The sequence below is a fragment of the Pleurodeles waltl genome, chromosome 12, assembly GCF_031143425.1.
Source record: "Pleurodeles waltl isolate 20211129_DDA chromosome 12, aPleWal1.hap1.20221129, whole genome shotgun sequence".
Lineage (NCBI taxonomy): Eukaryota > Metazoa > Chordata > Amphibia > Caudata > Salamandridae > Pleurodeles > Pleurodeles waltl.
This window is the reverse complement of record NC_090451.1, coordinates 557,767,827-557,786,141: the sequence shown is the minus strand read 5'-3', so window position 1 is coordinate 557,786,141 and position 18,315 is coordinate 557,767,827. Positions and strand designations below refer to the sequence as shown.

Genomic DNA, 18,315 nt, shown 5'->3' with positions numbered 1-18,315 from the left:
GGATCCGATTGTGGATCTGGACTGGTGCTGGTCGTACCCAAGTCACTTTCTCCATCATCGGCCCCGACATTGATGCTTCCGGTGCCACCAGGAGCCCACCTGCGACGCCAAACCCCATTCTGATTACCGATGATTGGGAACCCGAATGGCATTGGCCTGGTATGAGGAGCAAGGAGAACCCAGTGGTCTGGTCACCGCTCCAGATACTGGCTTGCTCTCTCCCCCACTGTGGCTAAGAGGGAGAGAGCTGCCTATGCAGTTGCTGTGCACAGCGCAGTGGAGGTCCTTGACCTCAAACACCCCTCAGTGGCTGTTTAGATGAATATCTTGGCGGAAGTGCTTCAGATCGGGGCTCCTACATCCGAACCCCTTATGCCCTTTAACGAATCACTTGCAGATGTCCTACTGGAACTTGGTCCAAGCCCAGCACAAGGGCTCCTGTAAGTAGGATGATCACCTGCTGCTATCGCCCTGCACCTGGTGATTCTAGCATCCTCAGCTAACACCCCACCAAGAGCTTGGTAGTCCAAGCCTCCACTTCCTATGGCACATTCCCTTCCGCTCCACATACAGGAAATCCAAGAGGCTGGACCATCTTGAGAAGAAGATGTTTTCATCTACCAGCCTAGCAGTGAGGTTGGTGAGCACCTCATACTTATTGGATGGTTTCTCGCACACAAATTGGGGTACGGTTGTGCATATGCTGCCTCAGGCCCTGGAGGAGGCTGGGCCATACTCTCCCAAGCAGTAAAATACTAGAGGGATGCAGGTAAGTTCACCATTTGATGTGGCTGAGATATGACTGACTCCCTAGGCAGAGCAGTTGCATCAACAGTGACCTTAAATTGCCACGCCTGACTGGGAACATCTGGTTTTTCGGTGTAGGTCCAGGCAAACCTTATGGACTTGTCCTTTGATGTCACTCGCTTGTTTGTTGGGAAGGCAGTCTTGGCGCTGGAGCGCTTTAAAGAAGACCTGGGCTACGGCCAAGTCCTTGGACCTCTTGGCAACCCCTCATCCACACTCTGCCTGTTGCCTCTTTTGTGGCTGTGAAAGGGGGGTGGCAACGCACTAGCCATATGCCAGCCATGGTCTTAGGGAACCACCCCAGGTTTTACAAGGACATGGGCGCACAGTGTCTGGAAGCAAGAATTTGTCCACTGTAGGAAAGTGCTACTTTTGGCATGGTTACCCCTCACTTTTTGCCTGCTGTTGATGCTAACTTGACTGTGTGTGTGCTGGGATCCTGCTATCCTGGCCCCAGCACCAATGTTCTTTCCCTAAATTGTACCATTGTTTTCACCATTGGAACACAGCTAAGTCCCTTGTAAAAAGTACCAGGGGTACCAATGGCTCTGTGACCAGGGACGGTCCCTATGGGCTGCAGCATGTATTATGCCACCCTAAGGGACCCCTTACCAAGCACATACACATGCCATTGCAACTTGTGTGTACTAGTGGGGAGAAAAAGGTAAAGCCGGCATGGTATCCCTCTCAGGATGCCATGCCCACCAACCACTGGCTGTGGCATACATAAGTCACTCCTCTAGCAGCTCTTACAGCCCAAGGCAGGGTGCACTATACCACAGGTGTGGACACAGCTGCCTGAGCAATATGCCCTACAGTGTCTAAGTCCATTCCTAGACATTGTAAGCGTAGTGTGGCCATATAAAGTACATCGGTTGGGAGTTTGTCATTACGAACTCTACAGCTCCATGATGGCTTCACAGAAGACTGGGAAGTTTGTTATCATATTTCTCAGCACAATAAACCCACACTGGTGCCAGTGTTGGATTTATTGTACAATGCACCCATTGGGTATCTTAGAAATGCCCACTTAACCAACCCGTTAGTGTAAGGATGACAAGTCTGTGCCAGCCTGCCACTAAAAGTCAGTCAGAAACAAAGCCTGCTCTATGTGCAGGTGCTTCACACCTCTCCCCTGCAGGAACTGTAACACTTGGTGGTGAGTCTCAAAGTCTCAGGCCTATTATTACAGTGCCCCAGGGCACTCCAGCTGGTGGAGATGCCTGCCCCTGGACGAAGCCCACTTTTTGGCAGCAAGTCCAGTGGGAAAATTAGGAAAAACAGGGAGGAGTGACCGCTCCAGCTAGGACCACTCCAGCTAGGACCACACCAAAGGTGTCTAGAGCAGAAGTGAAACTCCCTCCTTGCAGAAGCCTCCATCTTGGTTTGGAGGACAGGTACCAATAGGGTTAATTCTGTGTACCCGTCCCGAAAGGGAGAAAACACCGGAAGAGTGTAGTCACCCTCAGGGACAGACTGCCCTCTGACCCCTGTAACGCCCCTAAATCCAGGATTTAACGGCTCCCCTGAACCTAACTTGTCAGATTCCTGGTGACCTCAAGAAGACAACAACAAGAAAGAAGAAGCACTGCTAAGTTGACCATAGCAGAGAAGACTGCAGACACCAACAGGCCATAGCTCTACCAGCCTGTCTACAGCTTCAGAAGCCCCTGCTACAAAAGGGCGACACATCCTGCAGGATCAGCGACCTCTTCAAAACCCCAAGAGGACTGCCTTCCCACCAGAGGACCAAGATCTCCAGAGGACAGCAGCCCTGTCCACAATGAAACTCCAGCAAAGGACTCCAGAACTGCCCCAGATCCGCGAGTCCTGCCCAATCTGCACTCGATGCCGACAGCCCATGTTCAGGTGGCCCACAGGTCCAGAGCAGGTCCCCAGGCAAATCTGACCTTGTGTCCACCCTGGATTGACTCCTCCTGACCAACGCAACAATGCCTGCAACCTAAATCTGGAGGACTTTCTTCACCGCCAGAGAACCGGATGAAGATTCCCAATGCCTAAAAGTACCCTTGCACCCGCAGTCCCCTGGCCTTGGGGAATCCGAATTCCAGTGCAGCAATGTTCAGCGGGTGGCTCTCCTCCTTGTCCAGCCTGTGGTTTTCCGGAACCTACTCCCTGGACACAGCCTACAACCTTTTTGCGACCTTGGGGTCCCCCTAATGAAAAGCATTGGGAGCCCGACGCTAAGTTTGTGCCCTGCACCCGGCCGCCCTCTGCCAATGAGGGTGTGTATTTGGTGCTCACCTGTGGTCCCCCAGTGCTCTCCTAAACCACCCAGGTCTGCCCTCCGAACACATGGATATTTACCAGCTGGTAGATCCAATTCAGAGTGCCCCCAGTCTCCTCAGAACCCCATTTTAAATATTGCAGCAACTTTGACTTCTGCACCCGGCCAGCCCTGTGTTGCTGCTGGTGGGTGTTTGGGATTAACTTGAGCCCCAAACTATGGACATCTTAACCCCCGGAGACTGGAACTGTAAGTCTTGTACTTACCTCAAAACTGTGCTAACTTTTCTACCCCTCCCCCCCAGAACTGTGTTTGAAAAATGCACAGTGTCAACTTTTATAACAGATTATTGCTATTTACTTAAAAAAAAGTTTTACTTGCCAAACTGAAACAAAGTGGTGTTGATACATATTCTTGCTACTCACTTGCAAATGTACTTACCTGCAATTAGAATCTTGTGGTTCTAGAAATAAAGTAACAAAATATATTTTTGCTATATAAAAACAATTGCCCTGGAGTTAGTTATTGAGTGTGTGCTTCATTTATCGCCTGTGTGTTTACAACAAATGCTTTGCACTACCCTCTGATAAGCCTTAATGCTCGAACACACTACCACAAAAGAAAGCATTAGTATTATATACTTTAACCTCTGTTAAGCCTCGGGGGAACCCCCCGGACTCTGTGCAACCTATATCTCATTTTGATATAGCATATATTGACCCAGCTTCCTACACTGGTGGATCAGCGGTGGAGTCTATGACTTTGCATTTGCTGGACTACTCAGCCAATACCTGATATCACAACTGAATTCCAAAAATTGCCTTTAGTTACCAGATTTTTGAATTTGACAAAAAAAAATTTAAATGTAAAAGTCCTGCTAGGGGCCTTGGTTAGGTCACTTGTAGCATTTCTTTTTTCAGATTTAAAAGTTACTCTAGTTAGGTGTTAGTAGCTAGAAATTGTTTTTAGTTCCTAATAGCAATCTCCAACTTTAGCATCAAAATGAGCAGCTCAGAGGACATGGTTGTGGAGCTCAACCTCACCCCTTACCTCCATCTTGGGATGAGAGAGTGAAGGTCCCTCTACAGGCTGAACAACATTAAAACTGGTTCCAACACTACCAAGGTGAAGCTCCAGGAGCTCTTGGCAGAGTATACAAGAGAACACCCTGCTGAGGTGGAAGACCTCCCCTCAGATGGGGAAGAGGTTAGGGATCAAGAGGATGAACTCCCCCCTCCTAACCTAACTAGGGAAGACAGGACCCAGGGTCCCTGTCTCCAAGGATAGTGCTCACTGGATCTGGGTCTCCCACACGAGAGTCCAGTTCCTCTGGGAACATTGAAAGCAGCCTCAATGAAGAGGACCTTCTTTTAGCAAGGATGGCCAAAAGATTAGCCTTGGAGCGGCAGCTCCTGGCTATAGAAAGGGAGAGAGCAGTAATGGGCTTAGGACCCATTAATGGTAGCAGCAATATAACAGCTGGGGACAGAGAGCACTCTGATACCCTTAAAATCTCCAAAGGGATTGTCTCCAAATATGAGGAAGGCGATGACATCACCAAATGGTTCACAGCCTTTGAGAGGGCTTGTGGAACCAGAAAATTGAAAAAGTCTCACTGTGGAGCTCTCCTTTGGTGACTGTTCACTGGTAAGTGTAGGGATAGACACTCACTGGTGCATATTCTGAATCCTATGACCACATGAAGGCTACCCTGATTGAGGGCTTTGGCTTCACCACTGAGGAGTATAGAATTAGGTTTAGGGGGCTTACAAAACCTCGAGACAGTCTTGGGTTGATTTTGTAGACTACTCAGTGAAAACACTAGATGGTTGATTAACTGGCAGTGGGGTGCATGACTATGATGGGCTTTATAATTTATTTGTGAAAGAACATATTTTAAGTAACTGCTTCAATGACAAGTTGCATTCAATATCTGGTACACCTAGATCCAATGTCTCCCAAAGAATTGAGAAAGAAGGCAGACCATTGGGTCAAGACTAGGGTGACCCAAAAAAGGTTTTACAAAGCCTCCTCATGGGAAGGGTGGTGAGACACCTAACGATAAAAAAAGAGTCTTCTCAAAGACCCCAAAAACCTGCAGAGGAGGGTGGCCCGAGCCTCTTCCCAATCTTCAGATGGGTACAAGTTGATCCCAAAAAGGCCTGGTGTTTCAACTGTAAACAGCATGGTCACCAAACTGGCCTGTCCCAAAAAGAATCCCCCTAGCACTGCACCAGTTAGTAGTGGTATAGCCAGACTCCAGGTGGGATCAACAGTGTGCCCAGAGCAAATCAGGGTTCACACTGAAGCTACTTTAGTCTCTGAGGGTGGGGTAGATGTTGCCACTGTTGCTGTTTGGTCCCCTAATATGAACAAATACAGACAGCAGCCTTTGATTAATAGGACAAATGTAGAAGCCCTAAGGGATACAGGTGCTAATGTCACCATGGTGACAGAAAAACTGGTAGGGTCCACCCCATGGCTATGGTGACCTTAGAATGGGGAGCAGTTACTGGCCTGAAACAGGTAGGGGGTCTCTTCTGACATCCCAGTGGAATGTTGCTAGGGAATTATCTGGAGTCTTCAGCTTGGGCTGAGGTAGAACTCAAAACCCTTACAGCCATGTTAGGAATCCTTGAGATGGTGTATGTGAAAACTAAAGCACAAAGTCAAGCACAGGGTAAAAAAAGAAGTGTTGGAGCCTGGAATAATGGCCCAACCTTCCAAGAGAAAGGGCAAGAAGACTGGGGGACTAGCTTCTACACAGCTCCAAAACCAAGACTCCTCTTCTCAGGAAGAAGTCTTATCCTCCGAGGGAACTGAGTCAATGGAGCTGGATCCTTATCAGGTAGAGCTCTTGGTCCCAGGGAGACCCTTAAGGGACCAGAACACCTGCCCGCTCTTAAAGGCCTGAGACAGCAAGCAGCTGCACAGGAGAAAGGAGGTGTCAGTGGCTCCCACAGGGTCTATTGGGAAGATGGGCTCCTCTACACTGAGGCCAGAAACCCCATACCAGGTGCAACCAGGAGAGCGGTAGTGCCTCAGCAGTTTAGGGAATTCACCTTTACTTTGGCCCATGACATCCACCTAGCTGGGGATCTGGGACAGACAAAAACATGGAAAAGGTTTGTCGGCCATTTGCACTGGCCCAATATGTCCCAAAATGTGGGGGAATTGTGTAACTTCTGTGTCACTTGCCTAGCCAGTGGTAAGGCAGGTGGCCACCCAAAGGCCCACCTCATTCTACTACCTGTGGTGGAGGTTCCCTTTTAAAGTGTCGTTGTGGATATTGTAGGTCCACTTGAACCACCCACAGCCTCAGGAAATCAGCACATACTGGTAGTAGTGGATCATGCTACCAAATATCCTGAAGCAATTCCCTTAGGTCTGCTACTGCTCCTGCAATAGCCAATGCCCTTATTGGTATCTTTACCAGGGTAGGGTTTCCTAAGGAGGTGGTTTCTGACAGAGGTACACACTTCATGTCAGCTTACCTGAAACACATGTAGAATGAGTGTGGGGTGTCTTGTAAGTTCACCACACCTTACCATCCACAAACCAATAGGCTTGTTGAGATTTTCAACAAGACATTGAGAGGCATGATCATAGGGGCCCTCTGAAAAACTCAAAAGGAGATAGGATGTCCTCCTGCCATGCTTGCTTTTCACCTACAGAGAGCTGCCTCAGAAGGGAGTAGGGTTTTCCCACATTTAACATCTGATTGGCCACCCTGTTAGGGGACCACTTGCACTTGTAAAAGAAGGCTGGGAGAGAGTTCCTAACATACAACCCTAAGGATGGGTCAGTTGATGGGGTTGACTACTCAGACACCCACTCTGCTCGACAGCATACTGACTGCAGGCAAGTCCTGCAGCAATATGCTGAGCTATTCTCCTTGACCCCTGGTCAGACACACCTGTGTACCCATGATGTGAACACAGGGGACAGTTTACCTGTCAAGACCAAGATCTATTGACAGTCTGACCAAGTCAAGGAGAGCACCAAAGGGGAAGTCCACAGGATGCTGCATCTAGGGGTTATTGAGCCCTCTGACAGTCCCTAGGCTAGCACAGTGGTCTTAGTCCCTAAACCCCATTCCAAAGAAGGCAAGGCAGAGATGAGGTTTTGTGTGGACTATAGAAGTCTCAGCTCTGTCACCAATACAGATGCACACCCTAAACCAAGGATGAATTAATAGACAAATTAGGTGCAGCTAAGTTCCTTAGTACCTTTGACTTAACTGCAGGGTACTGGCAAATCAGAATGGCACCTGGAGCAAAAGAAAAGACAGCATTTTGTACATCTGATGGGCATTATCATTTCACTGTTATGCTCTTTAGTTTAAAGAAGGCCCCTGCCACCTTTTAAAGGTTTGTGAATCAAGTCCTTGCAGGCGTGGAGTCCTTTAGTGCAGCATATCTAGATGATATTGATGTCTTTAGCTTCTCCTGGCTGAACCACCTGATCCATCTGGGGAAGGTTTTGCAGGCCTTGCAATCAACAGGCCTCACTATTAAGGCATCAAAATGCCAGATAGGGCTGGCCACTGTTATATTCTTGGTCCACCTTGTAGGTGGAGGCCAAGTGCAACCCTTACAGCACAAGATCCAAACAGTTCTGGACTGGGAAACTCCAAAAACCCAGACTCGATTCATGGCATTCCTTGGCTTGACTGATTGTTATAGGAGGTTTGTGAAGGGATATGGATCTATTGTGACCCCACCCCTCATAGAACTGACCTCAAAGAAGATGCACAAAAAGGTAAACTGGACTCTTGACTGTCAAAAGGCCTTTGACACCCTGAAGGAGGCCATGTGCTCAGTACCATTATTCAAAGGTCCAGATTATTCGAAGCAGTTCCTTGTGCAGACAGATGCCTCTGAACATGGGATAGGAGCAGTCCTGTCTCATACCCATGATGATGGGCATGGCCAGCCTGTACCTTTTGTTAGCAGGAGGTTACTCTCCAGAGAGCAGTGTTGAAGTTCCATTGAGAGGGAGGCCTTTGCTGTGGTTTGGTCCCTGCTGGAAAGGTTGACATCATACTTGTTTGGTACTCACATTATTGTGCAAACTGACCACAGACCTCTCAGATGGCTAATGCAAGTGAAAGATGAGAACCCTAAACTTTTGAGGTGGTCCATCTCCCTACAGGGAATGGATTTTTCAGTGGAACACAGAACCGGGACTGCATATGCCAATGCAGATAGTGTTTCCAGGTTCTTCCACTTAGACAATTAACACTCTCTTTTGAAAGGTTAGTCTCATCCTCTTTCGTTTGGGGATTAGTTGTGTAGTAAAGTGCCCCTTTTTTGGCTTGGTTACCCGCCTCCTTTTTTCTGATATTGATGCTAATTTGTATGTGTGCTTGGATCCTATTAACCAGCCCCCAGCACCAGTGTTCTTTCCATAAAACGTTGCCGTTATTCCCTCACTTGGCACACCCCTGGCACACAACTAAGTCGCTTGTAAAAAGTACCAGTGGTACCAAGGGCTCTGTGAACAGGGAGGGTCCCTAAGGGCTGCAGCATGTATTATGCCTCCCTAAGGGATCCCTCACCAAACACATGCACACTGCCATTGCAGCTTGTGTGTACTAGTGGGGTGAAAAAGGTAAAGTCGACATGGCATCCCTTTCAGTAAGCCATGCCCACCAACCAATGCCTGTGGTATAGGTATGTCACCCCTCAAGCAGGCCTTACAGCCCTAAGGCAGGGCGCACTATTCCACAAGTGAGGGCATAGCTGCCTGAGTAAAATGCCCCCTCAGTGTCTAGGTCAATTCTTAGACATTGTAAGTGCAGTGTGGCCGTATAAAGTACATGGGCTGGGAGTTTGTCATTACAAACTCCACAGCTCCATGATGGCTTCACTGAAGACTGGGAAGTTTTGTATCAAACGTCTCAGCACAATAAACCCACACTGATGCCAGTGTTGAATTTATAGTTCAGTGCACCCTGAGGGCATCTTAGAGACCAACCCTTTAGTGTAAGACTGACCAATCTAGCTTACCACTAAAAGTCAAGTTTCTGAGCCAATGGTGTGAAGGGCCTTTGTGCCCTCTAAAGTCAGAAACAAAGCCTGCTCTGGGTGGAGGTGCTTCACATCACCCCCCCCCCCGCAGAAACTGTAACACTTGGCTGTGAGCCTTAAAGGCTCAGGCCTCCTTTTGCAGTGCCCCAGGCCACTCCAGCTACTGGAGTTGCCTGCCCCCCCCTGACAAAGCCCCACGTGTGGTCTCAATATAAGGCAGGAAAATTAAGAAAAAACAGGGAGGAGTGACCACTCCGGCTAGGAACACCTCTAAGATGTCCAGAGCTGAAGTGACCCCTTCCTTGCAAAATCTTCCATCTTGGTTTGGAAAAAAGTGACCAATAGGAATGCGCCCCCTCCCCAAAGGGAGTGGGCATGGTAAGGGTATAGCCACACTCAGGGACAGTAGCCATTGGCTGCTGTCCTCTGACCCCTGTAACGCCCCTAGATCTCATATTTAGGGGCTCCCCAGAACCTTGCTCACCAGATTCCTGGCAACCTCAAGAAAAAGAAGAAAGAAGAACGACTGCTGAGCCGACCCCAGCAGTGATGACACCAGATGACAACTGACTTGGCCCCAGCCCTACCGGCCTGTCTGTTGCTTCAAAGACCCCCGCTCCAAGAAGGCGATGTATCCTGCAGGACCAGTGACCTCTACAAACCCCCAGAGGACTGCTTGCCCAGCAGATGACCAAGAAGAAATCTCCAGAAGGACTCCAGAACCGCCCCAGATATGCGAGCCTTGCCTACTCTGCACCCAACCCCCACAGCCTGAGTCCAGGCGGCCCACCGGTCCAGAGAAGGTTCCTGGGCAATTCCAACCTTGAGTCCACCCTGGGTTCACCCCTCCTGGCCAACACAAAAACACCTGCAGCTGGAATCCGGATCACCCCCCGACCGTGACCGGATCCGATTAAAATTCACGACTCCCAAGGAGACCCCTGCACCCGCAGCCCCCTGGCCTTGGGGAATCCGACTGACGGTCCAGCAATGTCCAGCAGGTGACGCTCCTGCCTGTCCAGACTTTGGTTCCTATTAACTGGCCCCTGTACCCAACCTGCAGCATCTTTTGTAACCCCTGGGGTCCCCAAATTGAAAAGCATTGGGCACCCAGCTCTGTGTTTGCACTGTGCACCCGGCCGCCCCCTGTGCCACTGAGGGTGTGTTAACCTAAACCCTCCAGGCCTGTGTCCTGGAACCGCGGGTACTTACCTGCAACCTGCTTTCTACTGAGCACCCCCAGTCCTCATAGGATTCCATTTGAACCCAACGCCAACTTCAACCTCTCCACCCAGCCGGCCCTGTTTTGATGGTGACACACCTTTGGGGTCAGCCTAAACCTTGACCTTTTGGACATCCTAACCCCTGAAGACTGGAATCGTAAGTTGTGTACTTAACTGTTAACTGTGCTAACACTTGCCCCCCCTACTCATTTGACTCCTAAGAAAAATGTCACTGTCAACCTTTAAAATCGAAAACTGTTACTTACTTGTAAACTGCTTTATCTGCAAACAAAGTACATTTGATACATATGCTTGATACCTATTTACAACTGTACTTACCTGCAAAAAAGTTATTCTGGTTCTAGTAATAAAGTAACAAAATAATTTTTTGCTATATAAAAACCATTGGCCTGGAGTTAGTCATTGAGTGTGTGCCTCATTTCTTGACTGTGTGTACAACAAATGCTTGGCACTATCCTCTGATAAGCCTAACTGCTCGACCACACTACCATAAAAAAGAGCATTAGTATTATCTACTTTAGCTTCTGTTAAGCCTCTGGGAAATCCACTGGACTCTGTGCACACTATACCTTATTTTGGTGTAGTATATTCAGAGCCAGCTTCCTGTAGTCATCTCCAAAATCTAGTGTTGTTTGACCGCCAGACTCACCGTTCTCTGCAATGGTGGAATTCCACCAACCTCACCAAGGGGCGTCCCTTTCAGGACCCTTTGTCCATTCCCACCCTAAAACCTAAAAACTGTCACTGCCACCAAAAAACCCATACCCACCCTAAACCCTAAAAACCTTTTACCACCCAAAAACCCATACACACCCTAAAACCTAAAATTGGCCTTCCTAACCAAAAATCCAAAACCCACCCCAAACATCACAAAAACCCCAATTCCTAAAAAAAAAATACACTTACCACCCAAAAACCCACCCCCACCCTAAACCCTAAAAACACCCTTGCCAGGTCTAAACCCATTCCCTCCCAAACCCTAAAAATACATTTGCCACTCAAAAACCCATAGCCACCCTAAACCCTAAAAATACCCCGACCACCCAAAACCCTATACACAGCATAAACCCTAAAAATACCATTGCCACTCAAAAACCATACCACCCTAAAGAAAAATATGCCCTTGCCACCCAAAAGCCCATACCCACCCCTAAACCTAAAAATGCTCTTGCCACCTAAAACCCATACCTACCCTAATACCTAAAAATGCCCTTGCCATTCAGAAACCCATATCCACCCTAAAATCACCTTTGCCACCCAAATACCCTTAACCACACTAAAACCTAAAAACGACCTTTCCCTAATATACATCTGTAATTGTAAATAAAAATAAAATGTGTCGTATCCAGTAGACATCTGTTCATGGCGTGTAGTGCTGTACATGCACATGCTTTGCAGAGGTCAGCCATCTAGTGTTGGGTCATGGTTGCACAGGTCGTGCCCATTGTCTCACCGGAGGTCTTAGCCATACTCCCTCAGGCAACTGCCGATGGGAGAGACAGCCAAGTTCACTATAAGGCGTGTAGGAAAGTACCGTCTTTTTGGCATGGTTACCCCCACTTTGTGTCTGCTATCAGTATGCTTAGATTGTATTCACTGGGATCCTGCTACCCAGGCCCCCCTTGATTGTGCTCTCTCTCCCTCCAAATTTGGTTACCTAGAACCTTTATGCACTAAACAATTGGCATACTGGTGTTCCTACTATATGGCACTTAGGTACCCAAGGCATTGAGACACCAGGAGTTCCCCATGGGCTGCAGCATGTATTATGCCACCCATGGGAGCCCAAGCAAAATGTGTCTGTAGGCCTGCCATTGCAGCATGCATGAAAAAGTGCATGCACCCTTTCACTACAGGTCATTGCACCAGGTCACCCCTATGGTAGGCCCTTCCAGCCGGAAGGGCAGGCTGCAGGTCCCTGTTTGTGAGGGTATCCCTGCTTGATCAGAGGTGCCCCTATGTACTCTAGTTCCATTACACTGGCCTTCATAAGTGCGGGGAAGCCATTTTACCTGTGTACTGGACACAGGTCCCTCTACCTGTGTCCAGCTACATAACGGTAACTCTGGACCTGGGCATGTTTGGTATAAAAAATGTCGGAATCATACCCCAATACTAATGCAAATAATGCTTGTATGATTCCATGCACTCTGGGGCTCCCTAGAGGACCCCCACTATTGCTCCTACCAGTCTTCCAGGATTTTCCATGCATCCCGCGTTGCTGCGGCCCTTCAGACCGTTTTCTGCTCTCCGCCTGCTTGACCAGCTCAGGCAGAGGAAGGCAGAACAAATGGTTTCCTGTGGGAGACGGAGGCATGACCCCTCTCCCTGGGAAATAGGTGTTAGAAGGCTTGGGAGGGATAGCCACTCCAAGCCACTGATTTGCTTTGAAAGGCGCATTTGATGCCCTCCTGTTCATAAACCGGCTTACACCAGCTCAGGGTCCCCCAGTCCCTACTCTGGTGCAAAACTGGACAAAGGAAAGTGGAGTGACCACTCCCTTGTCCATCACCATCCCAAGGTTGTGCCCAGAGCTCCTCCAGATGGCCACTTGATTCTGCCATCTTGAAACCAGGATGGGAAGATGCCCCTGGGAACATCTGAGTGGCCAGGTCAGGCAGGTGACATCAGTGACACCCTCCTGATAGGTGGTCACCGTGCAAGGTTACCAAGCCCCTTTTAGGGATGTTTAGGGACTCCCTTGAAGGTGGGTCCCCAGATTCGACGTGGAAGACTCCACCAGGACTCCTCTGCATCGTTTACTTCTACTTCTGGCCACTGGAACCGCAACTGGATACTTCAGGAACCGACAAGACTGCAACTCCTGAGAAGACCTTGCCTTGCAACATTGTTTACCCAGCTCCTTCCAGCAACTGCAACATTTGCCCAGCTGTGCATCCTCTGGGGTCTGCAAGACTTCAGCTGCACCAAGAAGGAATCTCCTTTGGAGTGAAGGAGTCACTCCCCTGTATCTGCAAGCACCTACAGCAGCAATGTGGGGCTGAGTGGTTGTGCTGTCCTCTGGAACTGCATGGATCCTGCATCACGGGTGGCGGTCTGGAGTGGTCCACTTGGTCCTCTCTGCCCGCTGTCCAACTTGGGAGACGGTGAACCTTTGCCTCTCCTTGCAGGACATTACCCATGTGCACTGCAACTCTTGAGCAACCCAGGCTTGTTGTCTCCTGCTCAGACTCTAAATAGCCCCGGCCCCCAGCACTTCATCCTTCCAAGCACAGTGTCCTCTCTGCTGCTCCAGCGACTCATCTCCAGGTGTGCTGATGGGGCCTCGCTGCAACTTATTGTGCCTGCTGACAGTGGGTTGCCTGTGGGGGCTGTGACTGCTTCTGCTGACTCTCCCGAATGTTGAGGGTCACCCAGTAATCCCCTCCACAGGTTGAGTCCTAGCAACTCTTCTTTTGCCTCCTATTGCATTTGCAAAGGGGTGTTTGTGGGTCTCCTAACCACTGACCATCTGCAACCCGGCGACCAACGTGGGACACCATCTGCACTGCTCCAAGGATCCATCTGCGGCTCCTCTGCAATCTGGGAGAGATGGAGCTCAGAGGACCTGGTCTCTGGTGGAATCCATACTCCACTTCAACCTGTTTGAGATTTCGGCAATCTGAATGGCAGTGAAAGCCTTTCTTCCTTCAGTCAGGTAAAGGCTAGTACAGGTGTTCACGGACAACACCACCACCATGTGGTATTAAAACAAACAGGGCAGGGTGGTGTTGTGGGCCCTTTATCAAGAGGCACTGCACCTTTGGACTTGACTGGAACACCAGTACATTTCCCTAGTGGCTCAACACCTGGTTGACATTCTGAACGTCAAAGCGGACAAACTCAGCCACCTGTGCCTACCGGATCACAAATGTCATTTCCACCCAGAGGTGACACAAGGGCTCTTTCAAGAGTGTGGGGGAAGCTTGGTTAGATCTGTTTGCCTCTACGTGAACCCGATATGTCAGCGGTTGTGAACTATAGATTTTTCACGCCTGCTCTCGCTAAAAGACGCTTTTTATCTCAAGTGGAGCTCCGGCCTCCTATACGCCTTTCTGCCAGTACAACTCCTGCCCAGAGTTCTCAAGAAGATCAGGAACAACCAGACTCAAGTCATTCTTGTGGCTCCAGATTGGGCATGGAAAGCCTAGTATCCAGAGCTGTTGGGCATGAGCATTAGTCCTTTGACCAAGCTGCCTCTTCTTTAGGATCTTCTGTCGCAGCAACAGGGTAGGTTCCTGCACCCAAGCCTGAAAATGTTTCGCCTTCATGAGTGTAGATTGAGCAGCGATATTTGACAGCTTTTGACCTTCTGCCAGAAGTCTGCATTATTATCTTGGCAACCATTCGTCTCTGAACCAAGACGTTATACGCCTGCCTGTGGAGTAAGTTGGTGACAAGGTGTGCAGATAAGCATGTTGACCCTAGGTCTGCACTCTTTTTGTTTTTTGTTTCCTTGGCCCAGCATAGCTCTGCTCTGGGCACATTAAAAGGTTAACTTTCTGCCATTTCTGGGGTTGCCAGATCAGCCATCCCCTTTCAAATCCCCTATTGTACATAGGTTTTTAAAGGTCTGCAACATATGTTCCTACCAGCGCCTTTTATTATGCCCCAGTGGGACTTAAATCTGGTTCTTACTTTTCTGGTTTGTGCTTGCTTTGAGCTGCTCCACAACTACCCACTCAAACTTCTCACCATTAAAACAGCTTTCCTGGTGGCAATAACATCTGCCCAGAGGGTCAGTGAGCTACTGCTGTTCTTTGTACATCCTCTATGCCTCACTTTCTTCCCTGACAAATTCATTCTTAGAACTAGTGCATCTTTCTTACTTAAAGCTGTTACCCCTTTTCCTATAGGACAATCCATCACCTACCTTTTACCCTCCTCCTCACCCTTCTAAAAAAAAAAAAAAAAAAAAGAGAGAGGAGAGAGACTCCATTGACTGGACCCAAAAAGAGCATTGTCATTCTACCTTGACCACACTTCTGAGCTCTCGATGGATGATCAACTCTTCACTGCGTTTGTCAGAGCCAAGGAAGAGAAGGTGGTGCAGAAGCTGGCCTTCATGTGATGGATAGTTCTCTGCGTCAAAATCTTCTACACCCTGACCAAAAAGCAACTGCTGCTGTGTTTGAGCACTCGTTCTACTACAGCCAAAGCTACGACCACTGCGTTAGCTCGTGGAGTTCCTACCATGAATATCTGTCAAGCAGCAACGTGGGCTTCTTTACACACTACTCATAAAACAGTCAGGTCAAGCAAGAATGTCATACCTCCCGCTCGGTCCTGCGGCACATTATAGTATAATCTGTATCACACCCTCCCTCGGGGGTGTATTGCTTGGGTATCTATTCTAAGGTAAGAAATCTGCGACTAAATGTCTTTATCAGATGAACAAGTTACTTACCTTCGGTAATGCCTTATCTGATAGTCCCCTTTTCGACCGGATTATAGAGCTAAGGATTTATCCATATAAAAGCTATAGATTTCCATACGAGTTGTCAGGTTTCCTCATCATCAGCACTTCTGGCATGAAAAGTCACAAAAGAAACTGACATCAGCATGCTGGGGTGGCGTCTATATAGGCACCATGCATGTCAATTCCGTTACGAATGACGCCACACGTAGTTGACCACCTACTGGCACGTAGGGGTATTGCTCACCAAACATTTCAGAAACCAGTGTGACGACTAAGGAACATTCTAAGGTAACAAGTTTGTGCCTAGATAGAGTCTCTACCAGATAGGCGGTACCAAATGTAAGTAACTTGTTCTTTAATATGAGTCGGTGCATATATTAATACAATAGGTAAACTGTGTTTGTATAGTGTAGCACTGATGAAGACTTAATGGTCAAGTGAATCGCACCATATTTTCTGAACTCTAAGTAGATGCTTTTTCGTGATCAGTATATAGTTCCCTTCCACACCCATCCACCCCTTACTATGAAGTTTGTGAAAAATTTCCTTTGCCCCGATCAGGGCTAATTTTACTGGTATGGAAGTCTTTGCTCACCTAGTCCTATTTTAACTTCTGGGTTTCAAGGTGTCTCTTTTGGACGAGGGCTATGTCAGATTGAAGAAAATGGAGGTTTGCTAGGATTTTATCTTACTGAATTAGATTGTTCACATTGCGGAATACTTTTGAGAGGGCTGGCAAGTTGGTAATTTGTGGGCTGGATGAACCAGAGTTCTGTTACTTTGTAAATGCACATGTGATACCTGATAACAAAGGGGCTGTGCTTTGCATGTGAGGTAGATCGTGAGTGACCCAGATACTGTAGGTTACAGAAGTGTAAGGGGTGATGGAGTGTAATCTCAGTTTCTGTTTAGATGAAGCTAGTAATAAGTGGATCTCAGAACCTTAAAGGTTATTGAACTTTGAAATATTTAACTCAAAAGGTCTTGGCAATATCCTGGAAGGGATTGATTCTTTAGCTGGGTGGGTTGTAGGATGCCTGGTTGTGAGTCCGCTTTCAAGAGGCCCGTGCCAGAAGGAAGTCGGTGTATGTCTGAAGTGTTTGTTCATAAGGGAGGGATTGATTTGTTATATGATATCTAGTAGCCAGTCTATCCTACAAGTAGTAGGAGGGTGCTGTGTCTGCTTTGTAATAAGCCAAGGTGCCTCGGGTCCAAGCAGAATTCAGACCAGGCAGGCAGAGAGTTGGGTCAGAATGTTGGGAGGCAGGTTTTTTGCACTAGGGGCATGGGTAACTACCCACGCCCAGGGTAACTACAGCATCCCCTACTTTAAGTCCTTGAGTGGTTAGGCTGGGAAGTGAATTATATAGCACTTATGGGAGGTAGGCTATATGAATACATTTAGGGTGGAGAGCAGTATCTAGTGTTTCTCAGTCTAGAACAAGCTGTATTTCCTTGAACCTTCTGTGTGGACTTCAAAAGGAATTTGGACTTACCTTCAGACTAACTGTTCCAGCTGATACTTCAATTTGGGCCCCGTGGATCATAGTTTTGACACTTCTTACATGTGTTTTTGCCCTTCTGTTGGGTAATATGACGTTTTATGTTTCAGAGTGGCAGGGAAGTTAATACTTCCATTTCCTTAGTAATGTCCATAACTGTTTCTTCAAGTGAGCCTTGAAAACCATCTAGCTGATCTGGATCATCATTTTCAAAGATCTTATTTGAGTAAGTGATCAGCATACTTGCGGGTCTAAAAAGCCATGTTAAATGCCAAACATCTTGAGATGACGATGTAGCATCAGGAACCTTCACGCCTGTCCATTGAGTCCTATGAGAAGTCTTGGGAGATTGAGATTCTGTGTTCTTTTTAAAGAAAGAGGCCTTATTTTTTTGTTTCAGCAATGATTTGACTAGCTTGCTGATGGCATCGGCAACAGGTGATTATCTGCCTTAGACCTTCTTTATTCATCGGCCACCTGGGTTAGATTCTACGGGCTTACTGGAACTCAAGTGGGGCTCAAAAGGTAGATTGGTGATGCTTGGTACTAAATGGGCGAGGATAGCTATTATCAATACTTTCCAGTTTCTCAGACACTCCTGACAGGCATAGTTTGTCTCTGTGATGCCATTCGTTGAGCTCCACTATTTTTATTTTTTATTTATTTTTTTGCAAATACCAATGGCCCTGCACCCAACTGATCAAAGAGGTGATCTCCTTTTCATACCTCTCTAATCTGTCTTCTGTGCTTTGTATGCTAATGTTAAAGGAAGCAATGTCCTTTTGAATAGGGTGGACATCTTTTGAGTGATTCGTTGTATTGCCTGCAACTGTAATCATGGTTGCCCTGAGTGCTACCAGTTCATTCATTATGATATCCAGCACTGTATCGTAGAATGGTGCCCACTATCAGCCATTGCTTTGGATGAGTTGCCAAAGACTGCTTTGGTGAAAAAGAGATGTCTGCCTGTCTTTGACATTTCATGGCAGCAGTTACAAACACTTTCTAGTATATAAGCCACACTGTGGTTTGTTGCTCCATCCTGTTAGGGGTATATGGTACG

At 47.9% G+C, this 18,315-nt stretch overlaps 1 protein-coding gene across 3 annotated transcripts in view; it reads left to right on the top strand.

Annotated features, from left to right (window-relative positions):
* Positions 1-18,315, top strand: part of WDR59 (WD repeat domain 59) — an 813,082-nt gene that overhangs the window by 679,179 nt on the left and 115,588 nt on the right. The gene's annotated exons all lie outside the window — the stretch shown is intronic.